Below are 9,175 nucleotides of genomic sequence, written 5' to 3'. Positions count from 1 at the left end.
CCACAAAAGGAGCTGCCTTCTCCTCGACTACGTGACTCTGCAGCAAAGCGAGACCTGCGACTGCGTCCACTAGAGACCGAAGCATCCGATGTCTAGAGTCTGCCAATCGTGTTGAGGTGGAACGAGAAAGCTGTGCATCGGCTCTATCTTTGACCCGTGCTAGCTGCTCCGGTGAGAAACGCGCTAACATCGCGTCAATGTCGTCATCTATAAAATCGTGACTCATCCTGCCGTCTGTGCCCATATCCTAAACCTGCACATACAAGGAAAAATAATAATATTAGATAATGAATTGCAAGAAATAATAAACTAAGAATTAATTATCAAGACTTCATTTTTAAATAATAAAAAAAATTAGATAATACAAAACACCATACTCCAAAAACATACAAACTGTCCTAACTGATTTGCAAAAATTGGCATTGCTGTAGTGGGAGGAACGTTTTGATCGAGTCACTTTTGTTTAGGGTTCCACAATATCATCTTGACATAGCTGAGTATACACCGGGAGATCTATACAAAATTCTCCACAAAATGAGGACTGTGCTTCATTTTTAAAAAACCCATCCTCTATCTCCTCTATGTCCATAGGTGAGATGTTTTGGTCCTCCAGGTGGTTCATCCTAGTTTCTTGTATGCCTTCTATCATTGCTGCTATTAAAGGTGTCTCTTCTATGATCAGTACGGGGGTTCTAGCAAACACGGGGATACTCCTAGATGTCATGGAAATGACATACCACCATCGAGGTTATTGCGGATTAGGGAAAAAGACAACCTAATCCATATTACGATTAGTATAAAAGTCCACTTTGAGATTGCTAAAGCGCATCAAGTATTAGGGACTCTTACCTGCTCATAGTGATTTGGCAAAACAAATATATCACTCAAATCGGTCCACCTCTTCGTTGAGTCAATCTCAATAAAGCCACTTGGCCCTCGTCGAACAGTTACACCTGCTCCTTCGAGAGTAACCTTGAACCATTGCACATCAAATATGGTCACGGAGAAACTTCGATAGTCCACTGCAAGGATACTCTGTAAACATCCAAAATACTCCATCTCTGCAACTACACGGTTTGGATCTGTGGCACGTCATCGGCTTTCCTACTCAAACATTGCCATCACTCCACAGTCCATTGTCGAGATAACTTGTCGATGTGCTCTACTCTGAAATGTCATCCACATGACCATGTTGCACTATGGACCTTATACTGGGAGAAGAACAAGTATATTAGTTGCGATTTTGCAGTATAGATTGTAATTTCTTGGGATTGCATCCATACCTTGGGATTGCATCCACGTGAGAAGTCCCACTTCTCTTCAGTAACTGTCTCTCCATCTTGAGATTCTTTGGTTAGGGCCTCATGTGGCCATCTAGTGAACATGAGTAGAGGCATCTCCTCTAAGCCCTTTGGATATCGAATGGGCCATTGCCGCATACTTCGTTGAAAGTAAGATCTTGCAGACTCTCGCTCAGCTCGAGCATCCTCATATTGTTGCAGTCACTTCTCCATCGTAGCGCTATGCAGCATACAAAATCAGTTCACCTTGGACTCCATGGATGCGTCCATCTTCTTCTCTATTTCGTTTCCCACTAGGACATCTCCATTCAGACGATCATCCTCCTTAAGTGACCATATCAAGCCTTTGTCCTGATCCACAGTGGACAACCACTCAGAAATGTACACCAAGGCCTCTGACACTAAACAACCTTCAGCTATGCTACGCTCAGGATGATCCCGTTGTTGCACAAATCCCTTTAAGGTCTTCATGAACCGTTCAAGGAAAAACATCCATTGACTATGGACTAGACCTTCAACCTACAATTCATCTACAATATGCACTAGAAGATGGGTTTGTATCGTGGGCATGCTAGTGGGAAGATACTTCTCCAATAGACAAGCAGTCTCTACTGCCATGCATTTCGCAGATTTAATCGATGATGTGTGAATCTCTTTTTGGGAGACAAACTGAACCAACTCGGACAATTTGTAAATGGCTGTCTGTACCTCCGATGTCAGAGACCCCGCGATTGTGATCGGCAATACGAACTGAGAAAACCATGCAATTAATATTGTGTATAAACAAATGGAGATTCTAAAATCTAATATGCAGAATCATGCCATACGCAGCCTCATACCGTACATACCTGACACATCTTATGCCAATCATGGGATTTGAGTCCTATTAGTTGGTCATCCTTTGTGAATGCTGTCTTGAGAGAACACATTAGGCCAGTAGGCGTGTGAAAGGACTTGATGTTTTCCTTTACTCATCACACTTCATTGCCAAACAAAACCCAAGGAGCACGCAGCAATTGCACTCGACCATTGATGCCACTTATAGGCCAATACGGTTCCATCTTTCCCACTGTTTTCAAATCCATCCTCACTCCTAGTGTGTCTCGCTGCCTAGTGAGGTGGTCCCATAGCAAGCTATCGACATTCTTAAAAATAAGCATGGGATCTAAAAGGTGGTTAATTTTCATTTTTTTCCATTAATTCAGCTCATAGAAAATTGAGAAGCGTCGCATTCCACTGGGAAGCGAGTCTTGGTCCACCATCCTGTGATCAAACTAGCTCAGTACGTTCATTCTCGCAAGAGGGAAACCAGGAAATCCTTCTCTCATGACATGACTCTCTGGCAAAAAAGCCCGATGTCCCTCAAATACCATCTTCTTCATAGATTTTGACATACGAGAATCCAACCTTGGTCCACACAGAGGACATACATGGTAACCTGACGTGACTAGCCGTGCAGAACACACATGTACAATCAGGCATGTCATAACACCAACATTGCTCAAAGAAAACTAGCAAAATAAGAAAACACACTTGACCAGAGCATTCTCCATAACCTGGAAAGTCATGCATGGTCCACATAAGAATTGCCCTTATAGTAGCGGATCGCCTACCAATATGTTTGCTCATGTCCTCCACTACAATTCCCTCCCACAACTCCTTTAGCTCATCAATCAGTGGAGAGAGGTAGACATCCATATTCTTGACTTTGTATTGTCCATGCACAAGCAAGCTGAGCAAAAGGTGTCCTTTCTTGGTGGAAAGCCATGGTGGTATATTGTAGTTAGCAAGGACCACGGGCCATACACTATAGGAGGTGGAATGTAAACCAAAAGGATTTACCCCATCCATGGCAAGACCGAATCGTAGATTTCTCGCCTCCTTTGCAAAGTCACAGAAAGTCTCGTCAATGTGATGCCATGCTTCTGAGTCAGCTGGTGTATGGTGTACACCATCAGCAGATCGATTTTCCACATGCCATGTAGTCAACTTTGCAAAACTCTTGGTCCGAAAAATGTGACGAACACGCGGTATCAACAAAAAGGGCCTCAAAACCTTCTGCGGAACAGTCTGTCCTTGCAACTTATTTCGATACCTGTCCCACCGCACTTGGGACATGTGGCCTGTAATATTTCCATTTGAATAAAAATATTACTAGATCAACCTCCTGCACACCGTAAATTTGTGAAAAGATTATCTCCATTTCCGGTAGTTGATCTATGACCGTACGCGAGAAAAGGAGTACTCCGCATTGGTCAACCGGGACAGAGGATCAAAAAAACCGCATCACCTACGAGGAAACATCCTCTTGGGAGTAGGTCAAGAGGATAATGATAGGTTTATTGCAAAAAAAAATTATTTACCTTCCCCCTAGCCAAAGTGTGGCTGAGGGAAGGGGATGGGCTATATGGGGAAACTAAGGAGGTGGAAGGGAGGATACCATGCAAGGGGGCCACATGGGGGAGGGAGCCCTCTCCCCCCTTGTCCTATAAATACACCCTCTTAGGGGGAAGGTAGGGACGAAGGAGGCCGTGCTACGTCGTGTGAAGGAGGGACGTGAGGAGGCTGCCGTGAAGAGGCTGCCATGAGGAGGCTGCCGTGAAGACCATGCATAGATGCATGTATGTGAGTACCACAGAGACAAGAGCCATGAAGGGTACTTCTGTTTTGGGATTTCCCTTGGAATCTAATTAGTGCATACGGGGTACTAAACATGCTCTGCTCTTGTGCCAATAAAGCCTCCAAGTAAGGTCAAAAGGACTGAGATAAAAAACCAAAGGGCTAGAAGCCTCAAGAAAAGAGAGATGGGAATAGAACCCGTGCTCTTATTAGCCTAGAGAAGAAAGTTTAAAGCCATGAAAATCCCAAAAGCAAACCACGTGCCATGCTATTGATCTCCAGCGAGATGTATCTCCTTTCATAGTCCTCCACAACCGCACTGCAACACACCCTGCAGCTATTCCAAGAATCAAATACAGCATAATCATCCCAGAAAGAAGCATTCCTCTTGAAGCAAGAGACATAAATCCAAATGCTGCAAAGAGGATCGTTACAACTACCATTCTAGTAATCTAAACCCCATCCCCAACCATGATACGCAGCAGCTCAATATGTGGTGGAGCTTTGAAAACATCCCCAACCACAAGCTTTCATCCAGAAAGTTCCTATGTCATCTGCGCCTGCTCTATATAGGTTGAAAGCATTGTAATCCTACGACATGCTATTTCGAGCAGACATTCCGTCAAACATATCTTCCGCTTTCACAATGCTTCCACACTTGCTGTACATATTCAAAATTGCATTGCAGAGAATCATGTCTGAAAGAAAACTGCACTTTTGTGCATTAGCATGTAATCCTCTACCAATGTCCAAAGGCATCATATCGGCTTGATAATTGTTTACAGCTGCCAAAGTTCTTTCACTCTGTACTAGTGCACCACAAGCTTGAAGGGCAATGGAGAATGTATGATGATCGAAAGAGGTGTACGGAGGGCAAAGAGGAGCTGCCAAACCCTTCTTCGAGTCTTTACGGTGAGTGCATTGTCCATTCTTGCTTTGCTTTTGTGTTTTCTCTCTCTCTCTTACTTGTTTTTTGTATAATTTGTGTATATTGAGAGAGAGAGAGGAAATGAGAGAGAAAGAGAGGGAGAGGGAGAGGGAGGGAGAGGAAATGAGAGAGGGAGAGGGAGAGGGAGGAAATGGGAGAGGGAGGGAGAGAGAAAGAGAGGGATAGGGAGAGGGGGAGAGAGAGAAAATGAGAGAGGGAGAGGGAGTTTTCTCTCTCTCTTTTACTTTTTTTGGTATAAAATATGTGTATTGAGAGAGAAAGAGGAAATGCAAAAGAAAGAGAGAGAGGGGGAGAGGGAGAGGGAGAGGGAGGGAGAGAAAGAGAGGGAGAGGGAGAGAAAATGAGAGAGGGAGAGGGAGTTTTCTCTCTCTTTTACTTGTTTTTGGTATATAAATTTGTGTATTGAGAGAGGGAGAGGAAATGAGAGAGAAAGAGAGGGAGAGGAAGGGAGAGGAAATGAGGTATAATTTGTGTGTATTGAGAGGGAGAGGAAATGAGAGAGAAAGAGAGGGAGAGGGAGAGGGAGGGAGAGGAAATGAGAGAGGGAGAGGGAGAGGGAGAGGGAGGAGGGAGAGGGAGAGAGAGAAAGAGAGGGGGAGGGGGAGGGAGGGGGAGGGAGAGGGAGAGAAAATGAGAGAGGGAAAGGGAGTTTTCTCTCTCTTTTACTTGTTTTTGGTATATAAATTCGTATGTATTGAGAGAGGGAGAGGAAATGAGAGAGAAAGAGAGAGAGAGGAAGAGGAAGAGAGAGGAAATGAGGTATAATTCGTGTGTATTGAGAGAGGGAGAGGAAATGAGAGAGAAAGAGAGGGAGAGGGAGAGGGATGGAGAGAGAAAGAGAGGGAGAGGGAGAGGGGGAGGAAGAGAGAGTTTTCTCTCTCTCTTTTACTTTTTTTTGGTATATAAATTCATATGTATTGAGAGAGGGAGAGGAAATAAGAGAGAAAGAGAGGGAGAGGGAGAGGGAGGGAGAGGAAATGAGAGAGGGAGAAAATGGGAGAGGGAGGGAGAGAGAAAGAGAGATGGAGGGAGAGGGAGACATTAAACATAATAGGGAAATGAGAGAGGGAGAGGGAGAGAGAGAGAGAGAGAGAAAAAGAAAATGAGAGAGGGAGGGGAGAGAGGAAAAAAATGAGAGAAGGAGAGGAGAGAGAAAAAGAGAGAAAAATCATTAAACCTAATAGGGAAAGAGAGAAAGAGAGGGTGAGGGTGACAGAGGGAGAGGAAATGAGATAGGGAGAGGAAGAGAGAAAAGGAAATGAGCGAGGGAGAGGAGAGAGAAAAGGAAATGAGAGAGGGAGAGGAGAGAGAAAAATCATTAAACCTAATAGGAAAGGAGAGAAAGAGAGGGTGAGGGTGAGGGAGGGTAAGGAAATGAGAGAGGGAGAGAAAGAGAGAGAAAGAAATGAGAGAGGGAGAGGAGAGAAAAAAAAATGAGAGAGGCAGAGGAGAGAAAAAGAGAGAAAAATCATTGAACCTAATAAGGAAAGAGAGAAAGAGAGGGTTGGAGTGAGGGAGGGAGAGGAAATGAGAGAGGGAGAGAAAGAGAGAAAAGGAAATAAGACCTTACAATAAGCTCATTCTAGGCTCATAGGGGTTAGGCCAATCCTCAACAAACCTAAGGGATATATGGCTAGAGAACCCTAGCACACTTGCGCCTCCTAGCATAATGTTCTTCCTACAAAGAGACCTCTCATACATGGAGCTTGTCCTAGCCTCCACCACGCTCAAACTATTCTTTTGGTGAAGGGATCTAGCCACTAACCTTGGGGGAGGTTTAGTGTGTAACCAAATATCCACCTATGAGGGCATAAGAACTTTTGTAGAAGTATACAACGAAGGCAATCAGCCTATCAGTTAGAAAAACATTCATTTTTCATAACATAAATCCAAAAATAACTTTGGATATTCCATAAAAATCAATCTCTTCTTAAAAAGACAGATACAAAAAACTAAAACACCATCATTCTAATGATTTGCAAAAACTAAAACAACATCACCACAAGATCTCTTAGGAAACTCATCTTCAACTATCAAATTTAATTAAAAAATATAATATAAAATCACTTGCAAGGAAGGATAATCTTTTATTATTAACCCTATTTCATCCTTAGAATAGTCTTAGGAACAAATTTCTGCTCTAACAAGCATATATTTGAGCATAATAACTATTTTAAGGTTTCCTCCATGAGTAGTAGTAGTATATATGCAACCATCAAGCTATAGATTATACTTTGGTATCTGTGGAGATCCCAATCTCATGCCCTCATAGAGATTGTAGTGTGTAATAGTGTGGAGAGAAGGTGTGTGAGTTGTGAATGGTAAAGGGGAATTTGTAGTCGTGGTCATGGTTGTGGTCGTGGTCATAGTCGTGGTCATAGTCAGTCGTAGTCAATTTGTGCTTGTGTTCTCCAGGGTGTGTTGGCTATGGGTGTCTAATGCTCTAGTCGGATCTCTCTCTCTCCTCTCTCTTCTCTCAACCATTCTCTCTCCCTCAATCTTCCCTCTTTCTCTCTTCCTATACTCTCCCTAAATCCTTCTCTCCCCCTATCTCTTTTCTCTCTCTATATCTCTTTCTATTTCTACCTCTCTTACTTTTCTCCTCTTCTTCTCTAACTTTAATCTCTCCCTAGCTCTTGTCTCTCTCTTTATCTCTATATAAGTAGTCGTAGTTGTTGTTATGGTCATGGCCATAGTCATAGTCGTAGTCGTAGTCATAGTCGTAGTCGTGGTCGTGGTCGTGGTCGTGGTCGTAGTCGTGGTCGTGGTCATGGTCGTCGTAGTGGTCATGGTCATGGTCGTATTTGGGGTTGTAGTCATAGTTGTAGTCGTGGTCATGATCGTCATAGTCGTAGTGGTAGTGGTAGTAGTAGTCGTGGTCATGGTCATGGTAGTGGTCGTAGTCATGGTCATGGTCATGGTTTTAGTTGTAGTCGTGGTCGTGGTCTTCATCATAGTCATAGCCGTGATCGTTAAAGAAAATGAGAGAGGGTGAGGAAGAGAAAAAAGAAGAAGGAACGAGAGAGAGGGAGAGGAAATACATACAACATAATAAAGAAAGAGAAAAAGAGAGAGTGATGGAAGGAGATGAGAATAATTTAAGAAAGAAAAAAAGAATGAGAACAAAAACAAATTGTTTATCGTAACATAGACAAAATGGAAAACAATGAAGGTCTTGTGTTCAAGATCGCAAGGCGTATCTTAATCAGTGTGTCTCATGTCCTTGCTCTCAATGTAAATTGGTAATTAGACAAAAACGTCGATTGTCTATAGAACACGTACGATGCTTCGGCGAGTTTCAATCTGAGATCATTGATCAGGCGATTGCGGATTTTTAGCAAATGGTAAGAAAAGTTAATATCAATCATGCATTGTACTCACAAGCTAATTGAATACCATATACAAGAATATTGGGTGTGGTTGGCAAATTTTCTATTTAGGGAGGTGACGTCTCATCCCAAGAAGGAGTGCATCCTTTCCGGCCAATTAGAAGAGTTCATGGGCATGCGATGGATGGAGTGCATGAGCCAATCCACCACTTGGAAAGCACCACCAAATCTATACTGTCAATACCAAACAAGACAGGCAGCCTTTCAGACCTACCTACAGTCTTGGAGCTTGAGATGGAGGCAATGATCAATGCATTGATTCCGATGGATGTAGAGACTTTTGATCTGCTTAGAGAGAAAGCATCCATACCATTATATGATGGTGCCAAGTATCTCGCCTGAAGAAATTACTTGCACTCCTAAGTGTGCAAGAAAAATACGAGTGGAGCAATGCAAGTGTGACCGAGTTGTTTAGGTACCTTGTACGTATGCTTCATTGATTTCTTTTCGACACTATTATTAAAAACATTTGTGCTTTTTCAAGGTGTTTTATGATTTTTTTGAGGTTATTGAAATATCATATATTACCACCTACAAATACCATGCTTGAGTCTCGTGATGATGCACGACATGTTTTACGAAAGCTTGGCATGGACTACAACAGCATCCATGTATGTATCAACAATTGCATGCTATTTCGAGTAGAATACGAGACTATGGAGACATCTCCAAAGTGGGGTGCTCAGGTATCGACAGGACTTGCAAGGGCAAACCATCCCTTAGAAAGTTCTTAGACACTTTTCGCTTATCCCCCATATAAACCACATGTTTTGTATATCTAGTATGGCGAGCTTGACAACGTGGCATGTGTAGAATGGTTCCACAGATGGAGTTCAATGAATATCACTGGATTCACGCACATGGAGCCAGATTGACTCTACCTTCCCTGGCTTTGCCCGAGAGCCAAGGAATCTTCA

The 9,175-nt window shown here is 43.0% G+C and overlaps 1 pseudogene; it reads right to left on the bottom strand.

The window, feature by feature from the left end:
- Positions 1–222: 222 nt before the first annotated feature.
- LOC148038924 (transmembrane 9 superfamily member 12 pseudogene) lies at positions 223–4,504 on the bottom strand (annotated as a pseudogene).
- Positions 4,505–9,175: the final 4,671 nt, after the last annotated feature.

The sequence above is a fragment of the Lygodium microphyllum genome, chromosome 3 (genome assembly GCF_053477565.2).
Source record: "Lygodium microphyllum isolate KBCC chromosome 3, Lygodium_microphyllum_v1.1.10, whole genome shotgun sequence".
Taxonomy (NCBI): domain Eukaryota; kingdom Viridiplantae; phylum Streptophyta; class Polypodiopsida; order Schizaeales; family Lygodiaceae; genus Lygodium; species Lygodium microphyllum.
This window is presented reverse-complemented; position numbering and strand designations above follow the sequence as displayed.